General features: G+C 38.7%; 1 long non-coding RNA gene across 1 annotated transcript; it reads right to left on the reverse strand.

The window, feature by feature from the left end:
- Positions 1-332: 332 nt before the first annotated feature.
- LOC311230265 lies at positions 333-8,830 on the reverse strand. The gene is made up of 3 exons (XR_014619789.1): positions 8,713-8,830; positions 5,465-5,611; positions 333-426 (listed from the first exon to the last, which is right to left on the reverse strand). It is a non-coding gene; the product is annotated as an uncharacterized lncRNA (long non-coding RNA).
- Positions 8,831-14,172: the final 5,342 nt, after the last annotated feature.

Raw genomic sequence — 14,172 nt, forward strand, 5'->3', positions numbered from 1 at the left:
AAGGCTTTTTAAAATTTGTAGAGCTGCCTTGGACTGTAACTTTCTTTTATAACTATAGAATATCAGGCCTATAAATTACCTTATTATGGCCAAGTCATACATCTATGGATCGGGCCAAATCTCCTCTTTCCAATGGCAGAGTTCAACCTGGATTTAGTACCACCAGGCTTGTATAAGTGGAGCAATCTTCCTTTTACTTGGGTATGTACTTTTAGGCAAATTTAGAGAGTCTGGCTTAAGAGGTTAAAGTCAACACTTATAAAGTCATAATGTTTACAGATTAAAGTCAACATTTCCATACTTGTTTCCATGCAGTCCAAACAGCTCTGCTCCTGGTCCAGCTGTGGCGGTTTCATGCAGTCCACCAAAGAGACAGACAGTTCTCTCAAACCACGGTGTGAGAAGCTAGGGGTGGTCATATTCAGTCTTGGGGGAAAGTAAGGAAAGAAATATCAGTACATTGTACATTCATCCTAACAAACAAAAGGTCTAACTTTTCAGTTGAAATTCATCAGGAACACAGAAAGCCAAGCAAGAACCATCAGTCCTTAACCAGCTATACATGTAGCTCTATTTTCCTAGGCTAACAAATTGGAAAGGAAGGAAAATGCTGACAGGAAGATTTTCATAAGAACTGAAAAACACATGGGTGTAGACAGATGCACTGCTATAGTTCTGATCTATGAATATAAGCCTATGATATTGCATTTAATTTGATGGCCAAAACATCTGATTGGTTATTGATGCAGGCAGCTGTTGTGTTTGTCTCCAAAGTGGTGTTTCCAGGGTCGCATTGGAAAAACTAAGAACACGTCCTTGTCAGAAAGTACACTAAATTAAATGAAAATACAACTAAATGCAATATCGTGGCCATCTACAGAAGATTGAAAAATAATTGTTTGGTAAACTGTAAATAATACAACTTTACCATGGACTCCTAAACCAAGCTAAACTAGGATAATGTATGTCAGATAAACAGATGAGAAACACTGCTAAGCTAATGTTAGTTCTGGATTTTGCTTAATTTTGATTAATATCTGAGGCTGCCGCGGCTACGAAAACAATTGAAAGTTTGAAACCTCAATGCTTTAGTAGTTTAGTGGGGGGGGGAAAGGGTTCACTCACTGTCATTTATATGGATTATTATAAGGCAAGCCATTAATCCTTTGTTCTGTAAAATGACTGTTTGTTACTGTGTGGAACTTGTTTCAGTAGCTTATTTATTTGTTTTTGATACTGTGAGGAATGCACTTTTTCAGTTTGTTTACATAGAGACATATCTGATTGTCCGATTTTACCTGCCAGTATTGAATTTGAATCCCAGGCTTATGCAAAGATTTGCAACAGTTCTAGAGGCCTTGATTTTATTTTTACATCACTGAGTGATGAACCTCACTATGGCAATTGGCAAATGTTTACATTTTGCAATGTTATGTTTACAAGTTATTGACAGGATGTCAAATACTTTTTGGTTTATTTAATTCTTTTTGAGGCGTGCTGTCCTATAAATGCCAAGTAATAGTTGTTTAATGGACCAAGACCACAACAGTCTCCTCTCCTATAGCGTCAAATGTTTTATCTGCTGACAAAGCACAATACCTGTTGGTTTTTAGTTCACTCATTGTTCAGGGAAACACATTGTTAATGACATTGACGGATTGTGAATTCTGTGATTAAAATTATATTTATTTGGAATAATAAATATGGTCACTTTATTTGAAGAGTCAAAACTGCTGTCTTGGCTTTGTTTTGTTCATAGTAGTAACGCTCATGTCATGATAAATCTGGTTAGGTCAAAACTACAGGAATACACATTCTTTAAATAATAATAATAATAATACAATAACTATATACGTATATATATATCGGTTATCGGTATCGACATTGAGGAGCAGAAAGTTATCGATATCAAAAAATCAATATCGTGCAACCCTAATAATAACACTAATATAAAACAGCCATGGATGGTCACCACAGATAATCCAATATCAGTTGGATAACAGATTTCTACCACTATTGAACAAGCCCATCCGGATTATCTGTGGTGACCATCCATGGCTGTTCAGATCCTCCTCACCCCCACCCCACCTACCAACCTCCTCCAATGTACAGTTTCTTCATCAAATGTATATACTCTCTTTTTTAGACTCTTTTTGTATCACAAACAGTACTGTATTTGTAAATCTGGTATGTCATAAATGTATAGATGTAGCAGTACTGTCTATCTGTATGTCATGTATGTCATATATGTTATGATGAATTGAAAATGGGGGACTGTTGCGGCAGTAGACTGTCATAGACAGGTAGTGCCGAGGGGCTGAGTGGAGGAGTTCAAACAATTGACGCGCACAGTGAAATAACTCCGTTCCACGTCCAGGAAATACTTTAAGCTTTTATTCTTCGCTTCATGAGACAAACAAAATACGATTTGCGATTTGCGTTATTGCGGTCAAAAGAAAATATGCTCTCCTAACTCCCACCCCCTCTCTCCGTGAACTGTCAACCTCTGTGAACTGTCAAACACCGAGAACTGTCACACGTGAAAAGGTGAATGAAATTCCATAAACACTCCCATTAGCGCCACACCCCCGTGAGCACGCCCACCACCTAAAGTGACAGTACAACTAATAATACAACACAAATAGAATACTGAATCATAATAAAGAGACCTCCATTACGGCGCCTACAGGGACCCTGATGTAAACAAGACGAAAGTCTTTCTCTGGTCTGCATCCCCATAACAATTGTTTGTATTGAGCTGTACTGTATTGTACCTAGGGATGGGTACCGTTCACATTTGAACCGACACCTGTGAATCGATACCAGTACTTTTTTCTGTACTTTAGTCTCTAAAGATGTAATCTACCTACCTCAGTTGTAAAAAAAAATTCAAAACTTAATATCTAATAAATAAATAATGTATTATTATTACTTTATTATTATTTACATCTTACCGATGTAAAGCACTTTGAACTGCAATCCCCTGTATGAAAGGTTTGTTATTTATTTATTTAGAACATATATATATATATATATATATTTTTGATTTGATTTGAAATCTTTATTTCGAACATGCAATGAATACAAACAAACAACAAAAGCAAAACACAACTCAATCTACATGTTCGAAAAGGAGTAGGAAGAGGTATACACTTATTTAATCCTACCCCTTTTCCACTACTCAAATGAGTGTACTATTTTAAAACATAAAAAAGAAAAAAGAATATATATATATATATATGCGAAACAAAAAAACAAAAACTATACATGTAAAACATGAAAGAAGTAAAATAAAAATTTATATATATACACAGTCACACATATCTTTAAATAAATGTTATGTTTATTTAGAAAATATGTTTATTTAACAAATTAACTAAAAAAACGATATATTTAAATACAAAATAAATAAAGGTATTGTATTTTACAAAATAACAAGTATAAAACAAGGGTAAACAAACCACTCTAGCAGCAATGAACTATTCTGCTGATCAAAAAATTGTCAAATACACATCTATATATTTGAATAACAAATAAAAGAAAGTATTTTACAACTGATTAAACAAGCAAACAATCTAGCAGCAATGAACTACTCTGCTGCTGATTGAGTATTCTAGCAGTTCTTTTCGCTCGCTTTGGAGAAGACACGCTCTGCAGTGTGTTTGGTCTTACATAACAGCCTGTGGCTTGTTTACCGACATCACATCCGCTACTCTTCTGTCTACTCTTAGCCTACGGAGCTAGCGTTATGTCCGACGATTAGCGAAACGTTAGCTTAATAAAGTTACAAATATGTGAAACTATATGGAAGGAGTAAGCCGACCGATAAAAATAAAACCCACGCGGCAGCGCGAGCACATAATAAAATAAAGGAGTGGAAGTTTGGAGATAGTAGCAGAGAGCAAGAGCAGAGGTGTAAAACTGAGCTACACTTTCTAACAACCTGCCCACTGTACCAAGAAAGATATCAGAGACATAACAACCTGCCCACTGTACCAAGATATCAGAGACAAGTATAGTCCCCATGAATTGCAAACACCCAAAGAGAGTTTGAAAACATGTATTGTGCCATTGACATTAACACTTTGGTTGCCTTGGGTTAAATTAATGATATACCATAGATTGCCAGCGCTATTTGTCTATGGAGAAAGTCCCCTTCTTTGCAGGGCTATAACTTTTTAAATTCTATTGCTACATTGCCATTATTAGGGCCCATTCAAAGTCCTATATGTATTGTTCATTGTGTAGCAACGTTAAACTTTTTCATTCACATATTCATAGTAAAGTATGGTCTAATGTATAAGTATGTTTTCATCTCTTTCTGCAGCTTTCTCCAGAACGTGATATATAGCCCCAAATGCATTATATTGATGATGAAATACAGTTTGATGGCAATCAGCGCGATATAAAAAATTCCAACTAGACGTACTTCTAGAAGTTACTACACGTCATCTGATGTTGACCGGATGGGCGAGGGGGCGTTTATAATTCCGTGGGCAGCGTTATACCAATCATCTAATGTGGGTCAAATGTTGATAATAGCAGTTAGTATCTAAGACGGTAACGTTACACGCTAAAACTCACCCCAGTCTCCGCGCGCCGTTGGGCGATCATCGTCGAGTAGAAATTTTATCACTATGGGATATATTTTTACCCGGTGCATCTCCAGCTTGTATAATGGTATATACGTCCAAATCATGTTGTTTATCGAGTTATTGCCAATCGATCACCGTGTAGCGTGACGAGCCAGAGTCCCATGAACCATAGCGAGCGCCCGGAAGTACTACGGTCGTCATGACAACCTCTATTCAACATCCTGTGTGGCGATTGCGCCGATCGGCCACCAGATGGCGCTCCTGAACCGCCAGAGAGCTCAGTGGGTCCTGCTGGTGGATCTCAGGCCAGCGGAGGGGGAATATGAATCCGATCGCAGATTTTTGAAATATTGATATAAGGACGCTGTACAGCGTCCCCCGGCAACTTTAGCATGGCCAGCAAAGACGTGAAAAGACGTGTCCCGGCAGTCAAAGTGTTAACGTGCGGTTTCGTTTTGCGGTAAACAAAACGTGACGTCATCGGACTTTTTTTCTTTTCTTTCTCATAACCGAAAGTAGGCACTGTTGGATCTCACGTGAATCGATACTCTGTAGTACCGACGTGTTTCGGTAGGTACCTTTAAAAGTACCGAATTCGGTACCCATCCCTAGTAATCGATTACTCGCGCCTATTCCAAGTTGGCACCTTGCACGGTTCCCTCCGCCGTCTGTGTGTGAATGTGTGAGTGAATGGGTGAAGGTGAGGCATAAGTTGTAAAGCACTTTGGATATAAAAGCTGTTATATAAATAGAGTCCATTTACCATTAGCTGCGCTGTCACTCATTCTACACAGAAATACCCCAACAAACGCACGACAGGTAGGAAAATACGACAGGAATTAAATGTAAACCCAGTAGGTAAAATTCACCTGCAGGTGACTTGCTTAATCCTCCCTGTGTCCGTCTCTCTCCACTGGTGAGCGTTGTGGGCCTGTGTGTGATGGAGCAGGTGAGCTGGTGGAGTGAATGACTGATGTGGAGGTTTCCAGGGGTTAAGAGCTGGCTTCCCCTGGCTCCTGTGGGATTTATTCAATAACAGGTAGGGGTTATTAAGTCAAACGGATTAATACAATGGTGAGTGAGAAATCTTCTTAGGGACCTGCACTGGCTCCGCATTGCTGCACGAATCCGCTTCAAAGCCCTCGACCTGGCATACCGCGCGGCAAAGGGAACCGCTCCCGCCCAGGGTATCTGCAGGTTTAGCCCAGTCAGATTTAAGGCTTTTTAAGACTTTTTAATGCCACTCAGAATTAAATTTAATACCAATTTCACAATAACAAAATGGCAAAAATCATGCAACGACACCAATTAGTTTAAGTTTAGGGACACGTTGGTCCAAAGATGTTTATTAAAAAATAACTTTGAAACTTAAAAATCTTGAACTCAAAGGAGTAACTGGATTGGATGAATTTCAACAAAGGGGTGACCAAACATAAATAGCAAATATAGCTATACAAAATATACCAGGGGCCAAGCAGCAAGTGCAACAGCCACATTTCCGTCAGAACACATACTACCATAGGACTGATACCTGTAAGAACACATGATTATCACCATAGGACTGATACCTGTCAGAACACATAACTATTACCACCCTCCCCAGGGTATCAAAAAAGTCAACCAACAAACTAGATTCTTGTGCCGGATCTCCTCTCTGGTAAACAGGAATACCCTGAAGACTCTAACAGGAGCACTCATTCAAGGGTACTACGACTATGCTTGCACCTCATGGTACCAAAGCACCTCAAAGGCCCTAAAAACAAGATTACAAACATCACAAAACAAACTGGTCAGACTACTGCTTAACCTCACTCCTAAAACCCACTTTACCCCTGCCCACATTCAAAACCGCTCTTAAAGAGCACCTACGGGAGGCTGCAATTAGAAACTGGGCACCGTAAATGTCCAACGCCCCCCCCCCCCCCCCCCCCCCCTAATGTACAGTCTCCTCCCCATCATATGTATATATTTTCTGTTAGGATCTCTGGGTAACAGTACTGTATATTTGCATATGTCACAAATGTAACAGTACAGTTACTATGAATTGAAAATGGGGGACCCTGATGTAAACAAGACGAAAGTCTCTCTGGTCTGCATCCCCTTAACAATTGTGTGTATTGATCTGTTATCTGTTAATAAAGTTTTTCATTTATTCATCCAGTCGTTTTGTTTTTGTGGTTTGGTTGAATGAATGAAAACTTTGTTTAACAGATTGCAGAATGGGTACAATACAGTACGGCTCAATACACACAATTGTTAAGATGATGCAGACCAGAGAAAGACTTTAGTCTTGTTTACATCAGGGTCCCCCATTTTCAATTCATAGTGACATTTATGACACTCAACATACATGACATTTATGGCATAGGGACATACAGGTATATGGTACTGTTACATTTGTGACATATAAGATATGCAAATATACAGTACTGTTACCCATAGATCCTAACATACATATGATGGGAGGATACTGTACATTAGGAGGGGGTGGGTGGGAGGAAAAAATACATAGTGGGTGATTCATCGAACATAAACACAAACGTGTCCTTGTTTACATCCGTGAATAGATTATTTTCAAGTTAAGACCTCAGCTTCAAGTGTTGGCGTGGAGCCGCATGTTATCCAGACTTCTGTTGGTGCAGATGTTATAGTCCTACCTGAGATGGCGGGGCCGAAAAGAAATTCGAAATAGTAGTTTGCAGGCGCCGTTTTTGCAGAGGTACGCTTAGCGCTGCTCAGCATGTGCGACTCGACTGCTCTTTTTTTGTTGTTGCAGCAGGCCTCGTAATGGTCTTTGACTGGGACCAACCATGGCGCAAACAGTGGATTGTCAAGCCAGTTCTCGTTAAATTGGCACTTTCCCATATTAACGAGTGCAAATGCTAAACTAAACGTAACTTTATCGCTTCCGCTTCGCCTTGCTAACGTTAGCTAGACTACACTGAAATTGTTCCCGGCCAACATAAGGACCCGTGTTGGTTCCGCCCCATTCCGGTCTGCGTGATGCTACAACGCGGTCAATAAAAACTCCCGACTTTATCTCCCGTTAACCGTACTTCCCCAGATTTCATAATAAAACATGACATGGCATTTTATCTTTCCTTTCTATGGCATTTTTAAGACCTCTGAAAATGGATTTAAGACATTTTAAGACAAACTAAGGCCTTAATTATTGATAAACCAATTTAAGACTTTTTAAGACTTTTTAAGGATCCGCGGACACCCTGCCCGCCTACCTCCGGTCAATGGTCCCTAACTACACACCCTCAAGACCCCTACGCTCTGCATCTTCTGGCCGCCTCAGACCTACTCCTATCCGAGCTCCGGGAGGGTCATCAAAGATAAGTCGCCTATTCTCAGTCCTTGCCCCACAATGGTGGAATGAACTACCCACCCCAGTTAGGACTGCCGAAACCCGTCCAATCTTTCGTCGTGGACTAAAGACGAACTTCTTCAACCATTATCTGAAAAATAAATAAATCAAATACAAAAAAATATCTACCGTACTTTTCGGACTATAAGCCGCGGCTTTTTCCCCCATTTTTCGACCCTGCGGCTTATATAACGGTGCGGCTTATATGTGACTCGACGTGACCAAACCCGAAAATGTAAAAATCTAAATATTGCTTTTTTGACGGCATTGAAATGTTATTTATCTGTTCCCTTATTTGCTAAACTTAATACAACTTGTAAATGGGTTAATTCTTGTTATTTGTCCGACAGTATTGTGTCCCAATGCTAATTACATATGGTAATTAAACATTAAAACACCTGCGGCTTATAGTCCAGTGCGGCTTATATATGTACACATCATTCAATTTAGCTGCTGCGGCTTATAGTCAGGTGCGACTTATAGTGCGAAAAGTACGGTAATCCTAACTAACCTTACTGTCATGCACTTGTCCTAATAAACTAACCTACACTGTAGCACTCAACACTTTGATGAACATTGTTACTCAGCTGAGTTGTACCCTTCCTGATGACTTGTCGTACAGAACTTGTAAGTCGCTTTGGATAAAAGCGTCAGCTAAATGACTAAATGTAAATGTAAATGTAAAGCAATACTACATGAGGATCAAAGGAAATCCAACCACAAGGCTGTCTACTGTCCACCTACCGGCAGCGGTCTCTGTAGGCGCACACCCCTCTCTGGTAGAACTTGCAGATGGTGGACGGCTTGCTGTTGGCCAGGTCATGAGAGAACATGCACCTGTTCCCCTCCCGACACACGCCGTGGATTAAGTACCTATCGGAGCCACACGGATGATCTCGTCAATGAATGGAAAATGCTTTTCTTATGATTTTATATATAATAATAATAATAATAATAAACTTTAATAATAATAAACTTTATTTGTATAGCACTTTTCATACGGAAGTTGCAGTTCAAAATGCTTCACAACAGTAAAAAACAAAATACAGGCATAAGCGAGCATAAAAAAAAAATATAGAGGTAGCAAGGTAAGGTAAATCAGTGTCTCACATTAGGATCTAGCATCCCAATAGGCCTTTCTGTTTACAGTTTCATTCAGTAATGCAAATAATAAAAATAGAATAGACAGAGTAAAAACAAAGTGCGGTTGGATTCAGTTTAAAAACAGGCTACATACAACAGGGTATTTAACAGATCAGTGCATCAGTAAGAAGTAAAAAAGTGTGATAAAATAGTTACATTTTGAATTACAACAGAGCAGTGCTCTTAAAATTACAGTGCATAGAGCCGACACATGAATATGATAGGAAGTGTAGGTAGGGTAAGAATAGTGCAGGTAAAGTACAATTTGTGTCAGGATATCCCTGATGTTTCATTTAAATGGCTGAGCAAAGAGATCGGTTTTAAGCTGTCTTTTGAAGATGTCTAGCGAGTTGGCTTCCCTGATGTTTTGGGGTAGTTTGTTCCATAGTTTTGGGGCATAGTTGATAAAGGCTGCATTACCGATCCTCTTTTGACTGTTTCTGGGAGCCTCTAGTAGTCCAGCAGCTGATGATCGCAGTGTTCTTGCTGGCCTGTAATTTATTAGAGTGTTGGCGATGTAGCTAGGTCCCTGTCCATTTAGAGCTTTGTATGTAAGGAGAAGGACCTTGAAGTCAATTCTAAATGTTACAGGAAGCCAGTGTATAGCAGCTAAGACTGGACTAATGTGCTCTCTCCTTTTGGTTCTAGTAAGCAGTCGGGCTGCAGAGTTTTGGATTAGCTGAAGCCTCTCTGTGGTTTTCTTATGGAGACCTGTAAAAAGTGCATTACAGTAGTCTAACCGGCTAGATATGAATGCATGAATTAGCTTCTCAGCATCGTTTTGATTAATAAATGGTCGTACATTTGCAGATGGAAGAACGATGTTTTGGTCACTTTGTTAATATGAGAATTGAAGTTCAGTTCTGAATCTATGATAACCCAGAGACTTGTGACCTCAGATTTGATCCAAGGGGTTAGTCCTCCCAGGTTCTATATAAGGGAGAAACATAGAACATCGGCCTCCAAAGAGTTGCTGAATTGTTTCCCCTCACTAGTTGTTTGCAGTCCGTGCACCTAGGTTGAAGGACGAAGTCGTGACAGACGGTTTGTTTCTCTTAGTTATTTTATATTCTTTGTACCTCCGATTGTTCTCAATGTAATCTCCATGCATAATAATGGTGTGAGCATTTAATTACAGTTATACCTATGCATGATGCCGGATTTCCCCATGGGGATAATAATAATAATAATAATAATAATAATAATAATAATAATAATAATAATAATAATAATAATAATAATAATAATAATAATAATAATAATAATAATAATAATAATAATAATAATAATAATAATAAATAATAATAATAAACTATTTGTATAGCACCTTTCATACAGAGACTGCAGCTCAAAGTGCTTCACAACAGAAAAAAGACAGGCGTAAAATGAACACATGCAGACATAAAATCAACATGTTTCACATTAATAATAATAATAACTTTATTTGTATAGCACTTTTCATACAGAGGTTGCAGTTCAAAGTGCTTCACAACAGTAAAAAATACAGGCATAAGCGAGCATAAAAAGATAGACAGGTAGAATCACAGTGTTTCACATTAGGATCTAGCATCCCAATAGGCTCTCCGCTTACAGTTTTCAGTAACACAAATAGTAAAAATAGTTTAAAATGATTCAGTTTAAAAATAGTAAAATAAAAATAAAATAAAATAAAATAAAAATTATAAAATAGAACGGACATAAAAAATACAGGCATGAGCGAGCATAGCAAGATATGGCAATTGACAACAATGCATAAAGTTTACAGACAATCCATGCTGATTGATCTGCCATAAGCAAGTGAAAGTTTACAGACAATCCATGCTGATTGATCTGCCATAAGCAAGTGAAGATTACAGTCTGTTCTAACAAACCAAACTGCCATGTATTAAAGTTTACAGACAATCCATGCTGATTGATCTGCCATAAGCATAAGATTACAGTCTGTTCTAACAAACCAAACTGCCATGTATTAAAGTTTACAGACAATCCATGCTGATTGATCTGCCATAAGCATAGTGTTTCTACTAACAGCCAGGACACAGTTAACCTGGTTCTACTACAGCCAGGACACAGTTAACCTGGTTCTACAACAGCCAGGACACAGTTAACCTGGTTCTACTACAGCCAGGACACAGTTAACCTGGTTCACATTAGGATCTAGCATCCTAATAGGCTATTCAGTAATTAAAAAGTGCTACTACAGCCAGGACACAGTTAACCTGGTTCTACAATGCTACAGCCAGGACACAGTTAACCTGGTTCTACAATGCTACAGCCAGGACACAGTTAACCTGGTTCTACTACAGCCAGGACACAGTTAACCTGGTTCTACTACAATGCTACAGCAATGCTACAGCCAGGACACAGTTAACCTGGTTCTACAATGCTACTACAGCCAGGACACAGTTCACCTGGTTCTACTACTACAGCCAGGACACAGTTAACCTGGTTCTACTACAATGCTACAGCACTAACCGACGGACATAAAAATAAAAAAAATAAAATAAAAACAGGCATGAGCGAGCATAGCTAATAATAAGAATAGTTTAAAATGATTCAGTTTAAAAATAGGCATCAGTAAGAAGTAAAAAGTGCAATAACCGACACATGAATTTGATAGGCAGTGTAAAAGAGTAGGCAGGGTAAGAATAAATACAAGTTGTGTCAGGATATCCCTGATGTTTCCTCTTGCCACTAGGTGGTAGCAGATATCTATCAGTGAAATGCCTGAGCAAAGAGATAGGTTTTAAGCTGTCTTTTAAAGATGTCTAGCGAGTTGGCTTCCCTGATGTTTTGGGGTAGTTTGTTCCATAGTTTTGGGGCATAGTTGATAAAGGCTGCATTACCGATCCTCTTTTGACTGCTTCTGGGAGCCTCTAGTAGTCCAGCAGCTGATGATCGCAGTGTTCTTGCTGGTGTGTAATTTATTAGAGTGTTGGCGATGTAGCTAGGTCCCTGTCCATTTAGAGCTTTGTATGTAAGGAGAAGGACCTTAAAGTCAATTCTAAATGTTACAGGAAGCCAGTGTAAAGCGGCTAAGACTGGACTAATGTGCTCTCTCCTTTTGGTTCTAGTTAGCAGTCGGGCTGCAGAGTTTTGGATTAGCTGAAGCCTCTCTGTGGTTTTCTTAGGGAGACCTGTGAAAAGTGCATTACAGTAGTCTAACCGGCTAGATATGAATGCATGAATTAGCTTCTCAGCATCGTTCTGATTAATAAATGGTTGTACTTTTGCTATATTTCTGAGATGGAAGAACGATGTTTTCGTCACTTTGCTAATATGAGAATTGAAGTTCAGTTCTGAATCTATGACAACCCCAAGACTAGTGACCTCAGATTTGATCCAAGGGGTTAGTCCCCCCAGGTTCTTTATTAATGTTTCTTTTTTAGTTTTGGAGCCGATAATTAGAATTTCAGTTTTGTTCTCGTTTAGTTTCAGGAAGTTCTTACTCATCCATTTATTTATTGCCAGTAAGCAGTCTGTAATGGAGCTAATCGCTGTATCATTTGGTTCAGCAGATATGTACAGTTGTGTATCATCCGCATAGCTATGGAAATCTACATTATGTTCTCTGATGATATCACCCAGGGGTAACATGTAAAGGGAGAAGAGTAAAGGACCTAAGCAACTCCCTTGTGCAACTCCATAGTTGTTGTCGTATATATCAGACATGTGATCTCCTAGTTTAACATAGAATTTCCTCCCTCTGATGTATGTTTTAAACCAGCCTAGCACATGGTCTGAGAAACCGACATGGTTTTCAAGACGATCGATTAGAATATCGTGATCGATTGTATCAAATGCTGCACTGAGATCTAACAGGATAAGGATGGAGATCTTATTCTCGTCAGAGTTTAGTCTGAGGTCACTGATTATTTTGGTGAGGGCAGTTTCAGTGCTATGATATTTTCTGAATCCTGACTGAAATTCTTCTAAGATGTTGTTTTCTTCAAGAAAGGAATTTATTTGAACTGAAACTATCTTTTCAAGTACTTTACTAATGAATGGTAGGTTGGATATTGGACGATAATTTGCCATTTCATTACTATCTAAGTTAGGTTTTTTTAGTAATGGTTTTACAACTGCTGTTTTAAAGGCATCCGGGAAAATACCAGTCCTAAGGGAAGTGTTTATGATATCTAGCACAGGGCTTGAAACACTATTAAATACCCGTTTGAAGAAAGCTGTAGGTATAGGGTCAATGTCTGAGGTGGAAGAGTTACATTCTGAGACAGTTTTGCAGAGTACATCTAATGTGATGCATGTGAAACTTCTCATGGTTACATTGCACGGTTTGCCGCAATCAACTTTATTTCCATCATGAGTAATGCTGGCCCTGATCAAGGTTATTTTGTTGTTAAAGAATAGTGCAAGTTCTTCACACTTAACCGTTGATGACTGAGGAGGTGTAGGGGCAGTGTTGAGTAGTACATTAATAGTGGAAAAGAGGATTCTGGAGTTTCCAGCATTTTCTGTAATGATTTTAGAGAAGTAATCTTTCCTTGCTAAGCGGATGGTTTTATTATAAGCAGTTAAAGCATCTTTGTATATATCACAGCATATGGTGGTTTTTGTTTTTCTCCATTTTCGCTCCGCTGCACGACATTTCCTTTTTTCTTCGTTGACCGTATTATAGTTTAACCAGGGCGAGGCTCTAGTTTTCTTCTTTTTCGTTTTTAATGGGGCGATAGAATTTAATATAGATGACATTGCATCATTGAGATTTTCTACCATTTCATTTAGAGAGCTGTCATGATTGTGTGCAGGTTCATGTAGTCTGATAAGATCAATGAACTTTGATTCAGCTTTGTCGTTTAGGAGCCTCTTTTTAACTATGATTTATTTTTTTGCATTTGTTATATGCTGTATTAGGTCAAAGCTATCCAGTAGATTTTTTAGTTCCATAGTTTTGGAGTCTGTTTTCTTATTAAAATGGATGTTCAGGTCTCCATTTAGGATCACCTTATCATATCCGGTAACACATAGTGAGATCAGTTCAGAGAGCTCCTGTATAAATACTGGTGAGTGTCTAGGCGGGCGGTATATTGTGACAATAATAGT

The sequence above is a fragment of the Notolepis coatsorum genome, assembly GCF_963971535.1.
Source record: "Notolepis coatsorum genome assembly, chromosome: 6".
NCBI classification, from domain to species: Eukaryota; Metazoa; Chordata; class Actinopteri; order Aulopiformes; family Paralepididae; genus Notolepis; species Notolepis coatsorum.